Here is an 11,904-nt window from a genome sequence, read left to right on the forward strand (position 1 = left end):
GTTCATGATTAAGTAACTATTGAAGTATGTAGTTGTAGTATTTTGAAGGCCTTTGAAGACTTAAAATTGTCTTAATTTTGTGAATTCTTGTATGGCCTATGATTAGTAAACCCTTGTTGTATCTTAGAAGACTTTAAATGTCTTCAGTTTGGTTGTTATTAGACTACTTCTCCATTAACCCTAGTTTATATGTTACTTTCCTAGCTTACAATTCCTTCATTTTAACAAGCATAAATAGTATTTCAGGGTGTGTAAACACTGCAAATATGAAGCACACAATCTGGAACCAAAAGCTAAATATTCAATAAGTGAAAGCCAGTAAGTGATATGATGAAGTTGAGTTACATAGAACCAGCTAAGCATCAAAGTATTTCAAACTAATTTGTTGCTCAGTGTAGACAAAACCCCAAAATAACTGGCTACTATGCTGCAAAATATACAAAAACAACATGTTTGATTCACAAATCTTGGGTTGAGGCTCCTTCATTCCTACTTTCTTGAGTTTTTGCTACTCCGATGACAACACTTTCTTGAGTTGTAGTCCCACCATCTTTGGTATTTGAATTTCTTGGCTTTTTGAACTTTTGCAACAACATGGCTTACTTGGATGAGGTTGAACCCTGAAAAATGTTAGATATTTTAGAAACAGTTCACAAATGAAATGTTCAATTTTCCAGAAAACTTAATACAACAACTTACATGGTAGAAGGAATTTCCAGTTGGCTCATTCACGTAAACACCAATCCCTTTAAGAGCTGCCCCTCTGCCTTTGTATTGAGTGGATCCACTTTTTTTCTTCATTTGAGAGTGTTGCTCAGATGCAGCCTTTTTCCTTGATTTCTGCCCTCCCGTTTCCTTGCTTCCTTTTTTAGTTGCACCATCCTTTGAAGGCCTTCCTCTTTTCCGTTGTTGGATATGTAAACAAAGCAATTGTTAATCTATTTGACGAAGTCCTAACAAAGTAGCATATTATCGAAAGATGGCAATGTACCTTGTTAGGGTTCGGGTTTTCTAGGGCTGCATTAGTGCATTTTCTTTTGTTGTGCCCTGTCTGCTTGCAGTTGCTACACGACATCATAACTCCATGTTTGGTCATCCTCCCTTCCTTCTGCTGAGGTGCTCGAACCCGTTTTTTCTTGGGACGTCCAGGCATTCTTGTTTTAGGTGGTGGTTTCACCAAATCGCCCTCCACTTCAGGCCACATCTTATTCCCAACAATGGGTTGGATACCAAATTCATACCCCAAAAGATAGGTAGCCACAGTGAAGTAATGAGAAACAAGATCAGCGGGATCACGGTCCATGTATCTAATGGCAACGCAAACATGCTTGCAAGGGATACCACTTATATCCCATTCCCGGCATGAACACTTGTTTTACCCATTCATGCTTGTTTTCACATGCACAACAAAGGTATCACCTTCATAATGCACCTGGAAGGTATAATTCATGGCTGGAAATGCTATGCAGTATGCACTGGCCATCACATTTCTCTTCAATATTTTTGAAACATTTGGAGTAAGTTTACTTGTAACAGATGACATGGCTTTGAATTTTTCTACCTGTCTAACCATCAAAGATGAACGGATTTCCTCTAACATATGAATTACATGCTTACCCCTAGCATTTAAAATGTACCCATTGAAACATTCACTTATATTATTATCGACGCTATCACTTTTAGGTCCAGTGGATATGAAGGCCTTACAGAATTTTTTGGTGTCCCTTGACAGGAAATCTTCACGCGCCGCGGCACTCTCTTGCTTCAGTTCCTGAAGTGCAGCCTTGAACTCCGCTTCATGGGTAGCATACACAGCCCTAAAGAACAAATTCTTAAGCGTTTGGTCCTTGTGATCCTTCTTCCAATTCATGTATATATGTCGGGCGCAGTTCCGGTGTTCAGCTTGTGGAGCCAAAATGGCCACGACATTTTGCAATCCCTACATAGAATGAAAAAAAGTTAGATCGATGATTTGCAAGACAAATCTAAATTAGATGTATAAGAATACCTTCTGTTGATCACTGACGAAGGTCCAACCACTGCCATCTTGGATATCCAAATCCTCCATAAGACATTTCAAAAACCAAGTCCATCAACCTTTATTCTCGGCCTCAACAACGGCCCAGGCAATCGAAAACATACCATTGTTTCCGTCCTTGCCAGTTGCGCATAAGAGATGACCGCCGAGATAGGTTTTCAAAAAATAGCCATCAATACCTATAACAGGCCGACAACTGGTTTTGAACCCCTTTCTCAAGGCAGTCAAACCCACATACAGTGCTTTAAATACATTATCTTCTTGAAGAAGAAGCTCATATCTGCCCTCCCCATCAACCCTTCTCAATTCAGCAATATAGTTTTTCAGTTACCCATAATGCTGCTCTATTGACCCTCTCACCAATTCTTGTGCAAGTCTCCTAGCCTTGTATAGCCTGTCTTTTGGTACCCTCACCTTGAACCTCTCTAGAATATCTGCCCCAAGATCTTTCACACCTAAATTGTATCTAACTCTATACACATTAAGGTACCGTTTTGCAATCCACTGTGAACTTTGCAATTTATTACTCATTGCCTTAGGACAGTTATGGTCACCATGGTAACTTTTTATCATGAAGCTACCATTACCCTGCATAGAGCTTGCAAAAACTTGCCAAGGGTAAGGAAGAGTACACTTTGCTAATAGTTTCTTCTTAGAAACAGCCCTAAAGCGAATGTATCTACCATTCTCAATTGCCCAAGTGGTTAAAGCCTCTCTACACTGAAAACCATCCTGAAAGTGCGTACCTATAACAATTTCAAGTTTGTTATGGTCACACTTGGGGTCATAAACGAGTCTTTTCTTTCTCAATTTGGGTTGAAAATCATAATCACTCTCCTCAGACTCATATTCATGTGTTTCATTCTCATAATCAGACACATGTGTGTGCTCTATCTCGGCTTCAAACCCATCATTCACATTCATCAAATTGAAAACATTATCTGCTGTTTTTAATTTCTTCCTCAATTCAACATTTTCTTCATCAGAAATGTAGTCTAAATCACGAAGACTAACTTCTGACAAATCAGTTTCACTAGGTTGGTAGTATTCGTCACTACTCTCACTCCAACACTTCATATTTATAGCATCCTCAATCTCAGAGAAAGTGGAATTGTCTAAATGTCCCCAGTCATCTATATCTCGGGGATATTCACCCTCACCCTCACCATCCCCCTCACTGCCATCAACCTTAGTCTGACTACCCTCACAATCCCACTCACCCTCCCCATCACTACCCTTAGCTTCACCTCAATTACCCTCTTTAACATGCACATTTTCCTTAGGTTGTTCACTGTTATCAGTAACATATGTGGCTTTTACACCACCCTCAACACACACTGTCACTATCATCTGCTTACCCATTGCTGTTAAAATTTTCAAGACACCACTATTATCTATGATTACTTTATGTGTTTGAGTGGTAGGGATGCGATAATAAAGGTTTTCCCAGGAGACATACCTTAATTCTTTCACGTAATCAATGAGATCAAAGTACCCAAAAAGATCGGGGTCTAACCCTATTTTGGTGACAAACCCCCCTTCCATATAGTGTTGTTTTCCTTCTTTGTTTATGAAGTGACCACCATGACATATATGCAAACCAAATTCAACACTGCACGAGATTCACACAGACAACAAAAAATCAAATAATGGAATTTCGAACATTTGTGCAGGCGAAACCTAAAAATCTAAATTAAAAAATGCACTTTCCAAAAAAAAAACAACTACAGTACAACCACAAGAACAGTAAACCCTATCTACATTATTAAAGTCGAAGAAGGCGGCAACACATACTTTCCAACAAATATAGTATAATATCAACAGGCGACGTGAATAGGCGACAAAACATTCGACATAACTATAAAGGAATCAAAGAAGGTACCTTTTCGCCATTTTTAAGAGCTTGGGACCACTTCTTCACAAGTTTACTGACTTCTGCTTCGAAATACCCAAAACCTAACGCAATCTCAGATTTTCACTCAAAATTGAACACAACTAAACTATGGTGTACTTTCGGTATAACAAAATTCAACAAGATTGTTGATTTTCCAGGCAATGGAAAGGTCAAGAACCATGAAACGATGGGAAGATGGGAGAACTTTTTTTGGGAGAAATGAAATGTATCTCTCAAGACTAAGATTTTTGGATATTTGGCGCGCCTTTTCGGTTGCCATCTGTGTAGACGAAACGACGTCGTCCCAACATAATGACACTGGGATACCACACGGACGCCAACTGGGCACCAGCTGGCTTTAATTTGGACACGTATGCATATTTCCAATTTTGCCCTTGTCAGAAATTGAACGGAGTTGCTAAATCAGATTAAATTAATAGTTGAGTATTTTACTTTACAGACATTGAAGTATGGTATCCAAATCAGAATTTCGAAATAGTTGAGTAATTTAGGTGCCATTAACCCATGAATGAAACCTGATGTATTTAAAATAAAATTTGTAATTCATGTATAAAATAAAATAAAAATATATTAAAAAATCGTGAATTTAATCATTATTGCCCCTAATTTATAAAGAAATAAATTACTCATATTTATATCTGTGCTCCTTTCAGATTCCAACTACAATAGATAACTACTGTTCATTTACCCACGGCACGATATCAACTATTGAATAGGACTATTATATTCCTTTTTTCTTCTACGAATATTATTTTGTCCGATACCAGATGAGTACTTAACTGTATTCCTCTTTCATTTTTAAACCAATTAAGAAAATATATTTAATACTCTTTGAATAATATAAATTATATGTAAAAAAATATTCCATATTTATTTATTGTTTAGAATATCAATTTTATAAATAATAAATAAAAATTATTTCAGTAAGAATAAATTTTAATAAATTTAAAATTAATAAAGTATACTATATTTTGATATATTTTAAAAAGAAATAAATAATTAATTCATCAGACGTGTATAATAGTAATATATTCTGCACCATTACACAGGGAGTTATTTCAATGACAAATTGGAAATACTATAGGAATATTTTATTGTTTTTCATTTTTATTAAGTAAGCCTTTAGACTACTTTTGTTTGTTAGCAGGTGCAACTCTAACGTGTTGGATTTAAATAATAAATATATATGTAAAAAATGAATAAATTGAAGAATTTTAAAGATGTAAAATTTTACGAAAAAAGCGTAATTAATACTTATATGGAGTATTTAATGCAAATAATCCTCTTGCAATGCCATGATGAGTTTGTTGTGTACTATTGTGAGTTCATTTATAGTTTTTTTCATAAAAGAATTATGGAGTTCTTGAATTTATTGCGAAACAAATTAAGAATGAAAATATTAAAAACATGCCATGTTCTACATAAATGTCGTCAAAATAGTCATGTAACCAATGATTCAGATAACAATGATTAGAAATACAAGTTTTATCCAATCATAGAAATCCTTTACCCCTCCTCACCCACAACTATGTGGCGATTTTACCGCCAATACAAAGTTATAAAAGTGAAACTATAATTTTGACAAAAATTATCACTTTTGCGGTTATGCCTCTCCCTCCATTTGACTTTAAAATTTGGGGGTATTTTGGACTTTTACGTATGTTCATGATTATTTTATATATAAATTAATACTTACTCCGTCCCGCGAATCTTGAGTCAATTATTTTCGGCACGGAAATTAAGAAAATACTCCCTCCGTCCACCAAAGATATGTCACAATTTCCTTTTTCGTCCGTTCACAAAAAAATATGTCACATCCATTTTTAGTAGTAAAGTCCACATCATTCCACTCACATTTAAAGTGGAACCCTTACTCCACTACCAACTTCATTCACATTTTATTAAAACGTGCTGAAAGTAAAGTGGCATATTTTTGGTGGACGGATGGAGTAATATTTAGTGTGTTAAGTATGGTAGGTGAAAAAGTGAAAATGTGAATAAAGGGAAATTCTTTTGCCACATAAATAAATTATTCAAAATTCGTGGGACAGCCCAAAAAGGAAAGTGACTTAAGATTCGTGGAACGGAGGGGAGGGATTAATTAAATAAGTAAATTTAAAGATTGTGTTAATCAATTTACTGCTAATTCAATATACGAACACTTTATTTTATTTGTTTAGGAAAGGGGGATGTATGTTACATGTAGTTTATATTTAAAGTGTGGCCTTTCTCCAAATTTTCCTAATTTTTATTTGATGTAATTGCGTAAACACACCCCCTAGTGCTTGGGCGGCAATTCAAAGCTCAATCTAACCGGTTTAGGCAGCCTGTCAAATTTTATAGTTTTATTTATCTATTTTAGGGTTAATTTGTAGTCTGTATTTTAATTTTGAGGTGGTCTTGGGTACAGCTAGGTGTACCCTACAATCGGATTGATCCGCATTCAGATTTTGACCCGCATTCTGACCCTAATCGTATAAATGACACTATTCAGTTATACAAATAATGAAATAACACTACCAATAATTGACATTATTCTGGGTGCGGATTAATCCGATTGTACGGTACACCCGATTGTACCCAAATTTTTGTGTTTAATTTTATGATTTTTTAGAAGAAAAAAAAATCAATCTTTCTTTTTTCACTTTAAAAAATCCTCAAACTTTGTAAAAAGTTCAATTTATGACCCTGCTTTATAAAATGTGGCAACAGAACGATGAATCATCTCTTAGAATTTTTAGATGGATTCAAAAAAATGGTGAGTGGAAACGATTCACTTAAAAATCTGACAAAGTGATTCATCACATCAGATGTTGTACCGTGGGGATGAATCAAACTTTGCTTAAATTTGGAAATTTTTCAAACAAAAAAAAGGAACATAAGTTCGAGATATTACTTAAAAATTGAGAACACAGGCTATGACTTAATCTTTTATTTTACGATTAAGATAATAAGAGGGGCATATGGTTTATTCTTTTTTTGCAATTTCTTTCAAATCATGATCTAAAATGTATGCCGTTACCCACATTGTATTAATCGTAAACCACCCTTAAGTCACGACAATAATAGTTTTAATTCAAGTTGATGGCTTCAATTGGTGAGGAAACAATTGGCAACTCGTCAGATATTTATTTAAGTGTTATTTTAGATGTGTTAACGGTTAATAAAAAAACCAATTCCAAACGACTAATACATCTTTTTTTTCTTTTTCTTTTTTTGAGGGAAACGACTAATAAATCTTGATAAACTCAAAATGTATGAAAGAAAAGTTGAGAGACCTACGTATATTTTCAATTGAAAAAAACTGCAATTTTAGACGTAAAGTTTAATGAAAGTACCCAAAAAAGAAGACACTGTATTTACAAAAAAAAAAAAATCATACTATACTCAGTCGAAGGATGTATTTCTGAATATAAATTAGTTAAATTCTTGAAATCAGGGTTAGCTTCATGCCAGTATATTGCTTTTGGATTTACGTTAATGTATTTAATCAAAAGATTTAAAACGGCGGTCAACGAGGCCTAGTTCAAGTGGTAAGTTGAAGTATCAAACACTCTTCTTTTCGAGAGATTTTGATGTAGAGATTCCACCTGCGTACAGTATAGTTATTTTCCATATTTGTATGGTGTAAAGGTCTCGCCTGACTATAGTGGCATATTTGATTCTTTATATATAAGTGTGACTAATTTATTCTATGTAATTTTCAGACTATTGTATGGCAGCATGATTTGCCTAATACAAAATTCAATTGAGGAAGAAGTTGTAATATTTCCTAATATATTTCTTGCCTAATATTCTCTTTGGCAGAAAAAGATGGAAAATATATATTTTCACAGTTTTCTACTCTTTTCACATGTTATGTGAGATGAATAATTTTTCTCGAGCAATACAGAAAAAAAAAAATGCATAGCCTCTTTTCGCTTCTTTTAATAGTGGGGTGGATTGAAAAATAAACACTTCTATCGACAATAGGAGAACTGTGTTTACACATATTAAGTCCCATTTTTTTGCTCGCATTGCACACTTTATAGACACGACATGTTTTGTTTTAATTTTTAATCAACTTTTAGCGAAGCTAATTTTGAGTTGGATGGGTGTTTGGCTGAGCTTATAAGCTCCTTAAAACAGCTTTATAAGCTGTTTAGGAATTTGTAAGCTCCTTCAAAGTGTTTGGCAAAATAAACTCCTAAACAGTTTATAAAGTCCAAAAATAAGCTACAAGAGCTTATAAGAGCATCTCCACCGGGGGGGTCGATCCGGGGCGCTGGGAGGGTGGCCGCACTGGAGAGCCGGCCTGATGCCAGGCCGTGTCGAAGTGGAGACCCGGGGCGAAGGGAGGAAATGGCTGGCGCGTCCAGAGGACGCGCCCCATTTAAAAAAAAATCGAAAATATGATTTTTAATAAATTTAGCCGTTTGAATTTGTTTTTTTTTTTTTTGAATTCGACCGTTGCTGAACAGCTACTTTTGTTTTGTTTTTTTTCTTTTTTTTTCTCCCTTTTTTCCCTTCTATAAATACCACTCTTTCACAATATAAATTCACCACTTTCTCAACTACAAATCTCTCTTCAAAAATTTTCTCATCTCAACTACAATTCTCTCTTCTACATTTTTCTTTTAATGGATCGCGAATTCAATGAATACCTCGAGCAACAAGGCGGCGGTTCGAGGCTTCCAATGATGGGTTTTGCTCCATTTTCGCAAGCCTCCAATGTCTTGGCTACGGGAAATCTTCCCACGCCTGCGGCGCACACCAACGTCCAAGAAGAACCGGAGGCGGCGAGGCCGAAAGCCAAGGGCACCCGCACTTCATATTCTAGCAAGGAGTCCGAGCTCGTGGTAATCTTGTGGGCAGAGGCAACCCACAATCCTATTTTGGGGACCTCCCAAAGGTTGCTCCAATATTGGGGAGCAATCGCGGAGAAGTTCAACGCGCTCAATGAGTCGGGAACGCCGCCGCGAAAGCCGGAACATCTCAAGTCCCACTTCGCCTGTGTCCAAAAGGAGACAAAATTCTTTGAGGGCTTCTACAACACTTGCAAGGAGAATTGGGGGAGTGGTATGAGCGACGATCAAATCACCCAATAAGCTCAGACGATGTTCGAGGCGAATTTCAAGAAGCAATTCTCCTACATCAAAGCTTGGAAAGTGCTTCGCGAATGCGAAAGATTCATGTCGCAAGCCGGGGATGTCCACTCCGCAAAGAAGTCGAAGGGCTCTGATAGTGGAGCAACCACCACTTCTTCGGAGCCGAGTGTCACGACGAGGCCCCAAAGCCAAAAAGCGGCAAAGCGAGACAAGGGCAAGACGAAGAAGGGAGAAGGGTCTTCGGGAGGAGGTTCAACGTTCTTCGACGCCCTCGAGAAAGTGGCCGAAAGCATGAGGGAGCATGCTCTCAAAATGGGAAAAATCGCCGAGGTCAAAAAAATGCAAGCCGAGATGAAACGGGAGGAGATGGATATGAAGCTCTTGAACAAGGACACGATGGGTATGACGGAGGCACAATTGGCCTTGCACAACCACCTAGTCCAAGAAGTGCTCAAGCGTCGAGGGCTTATTTAAATTAAGAAATTATTGTTATTTTTTATTTTATTATCGTATTTTAATTATGTTTTTAATTTTATTTTAATTATTGTAATGTTTAATTTTATTTTTAATGAAATTGAGAATTTAAAATTAAAAGTGTAGAAATATGAATTTTGTGGAAATGGAGATCTAAGACACCCTCTAAGCACCAATGCATTGGAGAGGGGTGTGTCTTAGGTGGGGACCACCATCTAAGACACCCCCTAAGACACCATGCATTGGAGATGCTCTAAGCTCCCCAAAAAATAAGTTCTTGTATCCCAACTTATTTTTTTATAATCTCATATGCAACAATCCTTTTACAAATATTTTTTAACTATAATTTATTATTTTCATCATATATTATTCAAATTTATTTTTCTTCGATATTTTCTCTCTAAAAAAATATTTTCTCTCTCTAGCAAAAAATTATCTCTCTAGCTTACAAGCTCAATTATCCAAACACTTTGACAACTTATAAGATCTTAAAAATTACATCTTATAAGCTCTTGAAACATCTTATTAGCTCCAAGAGCTTATAAACTATTTAAAATAAGCTTAGCCAAATACACTCTTAATATAATACATAAATGTAGGAAAAAGACTTGAGCTTGCACTAGACTGATGCTCAGTACAGCTACAGCATATATCCGTCCTTGATTATAAGGTATAGGGGTGATAATATTTTCCTTGTGTATTGACCTATTAATCTATATTTTCCACTTTAGAGAATATGGAATAAAAAGAAAGTGGGAATAGTAAAAATATTTCCTTTTTTTTATTTTATAGTTTTTTCATGATAAATTTGGTGAAAGAAAAAAAGAGAGAAGGTAAAGAGGAAATGCAAATGGATTTGGAAGTTTGAACAGCTCAACGCAGACAGCTACATTTGTATGAGTATGATATGGTAACCGTTTTATTTGTTGCACAAACGCTTTACCCGCAGGAAAGCTGGAGTTTGGTGTTCTATATTTGTCTTCAACTGCTACGGCTGACCTTATTGCTAGATGACAAAACAAATAAATTAACAAAATATTATACTAGTATAAAGTAAGGTTTGACTATAAATTTATTTTATAATAGGAATTAAGATTTATGAAAATATGATAAATTTTTCTATAAAACATTACTAATTCACTGTAAAAAAGTGATTAATTTTAAAAGCAAGTAAGAAAAATTGAAATTTCGCTTTCCATCAGATTTGAGTTCATGACCATTTATTGTTCAACAAAGTTCATTCATCATTAATTTTCACCATCTAAGGATTGAAAGATGTTCTTACTTTATTATTATAAAATGAGTTTTATTTTATCCAATTCCTTATGAGTAGTTTGTACTTTTGTATACAATCAATCTATAGAGAATTAGACTTAATGAGTCACCAGCACTAAAATAATACACCAACTGTTTGACCATGCCCACCTTAATTGTACAATGATTGAGGATATTTATGAGAAAATTTAATCGATTTAGAGCACTACCAGTAGATCATCTAAATACATCACTAACTCTAAATTTAGGTTACAATAATTGAAAATGAGATAAAAAAAAAAATACATCCAGCAGATCCCCTAAATTGGATGGGGCCCACAAAATTTTTTACACTTATCTAAATTCAATCTTAAATGTACACCCAACCTAAATTTATTTTAAGCTTATAATTAGTAGGGCCCACACATAATTTATGTTTTTATGTAGAAAATAGGAGATCTGGTGTATACATTTATAAAATCGAGATCTTAAATTAAATAGGGAAGCTTTAGGGAGGAATATAGGAGCATAATTTTAGAATTTCTGCTGGGCGTGCTCTTAGTCCATTAGCAAGTTGGCTTAGTATTTGAGCCTTCTTTTTGTAGCATAGGAACTTTCTGGTAGTCAGCGGCGTGTGAAAAATCGAAACACAAATCCATAAATCAAACCAAATTATCCATTGATTCAATTTCACAATTTTTTCTGTATATTGGTTTGGTTCAATTGGAAAAATGAGTATTTCAGATTCCAATTCCATGTGCAGTTAGAGAGATACTACAAGGGAATGACATGTCCCAAGAACTTGACTCATTCATCATCAAATTAAATTCAATACCAAACATCGCTTTATTTTAATTTAAATTGAAGTTCTCCATTTGAAAATTAAATGCTCTTATTCACAAAATAATAAATTATTCTATTTACTTAAAATCCATTATTTTCTTACAATAAACAAGATTAATTAGATAACTAAATTTCTCATCAATAATTTGTAAATTTAAATATAAAATTACTAATCATATATTTTTGTATTTGCACCTGAGTTTATTTGACAAGAATGCTCACAAATAACGAACAGAGTGATATTTTTGAGCTTAAACCTGTGTTTACTACTCGCCGGCAATTCTCACCCCTTT

Source organism: Salvia miltiorrhiza, chromosome 7 (assembly GCF_028751815.1).
Source record: "Salvia miltiorrhiza cultivar Shanhuang (shh) chromosome 7, IMPLAD_Smil_shh, whole genome shotgun sequence".
Classification (NCBI taxonomy): domain Eukaryota; kingdom Viridiplantae; phylum Streptophyta; class Magnoliopsida; order Lamiales; family Lamiaceae; genus Salvia; species Salvia miltiorrhiza.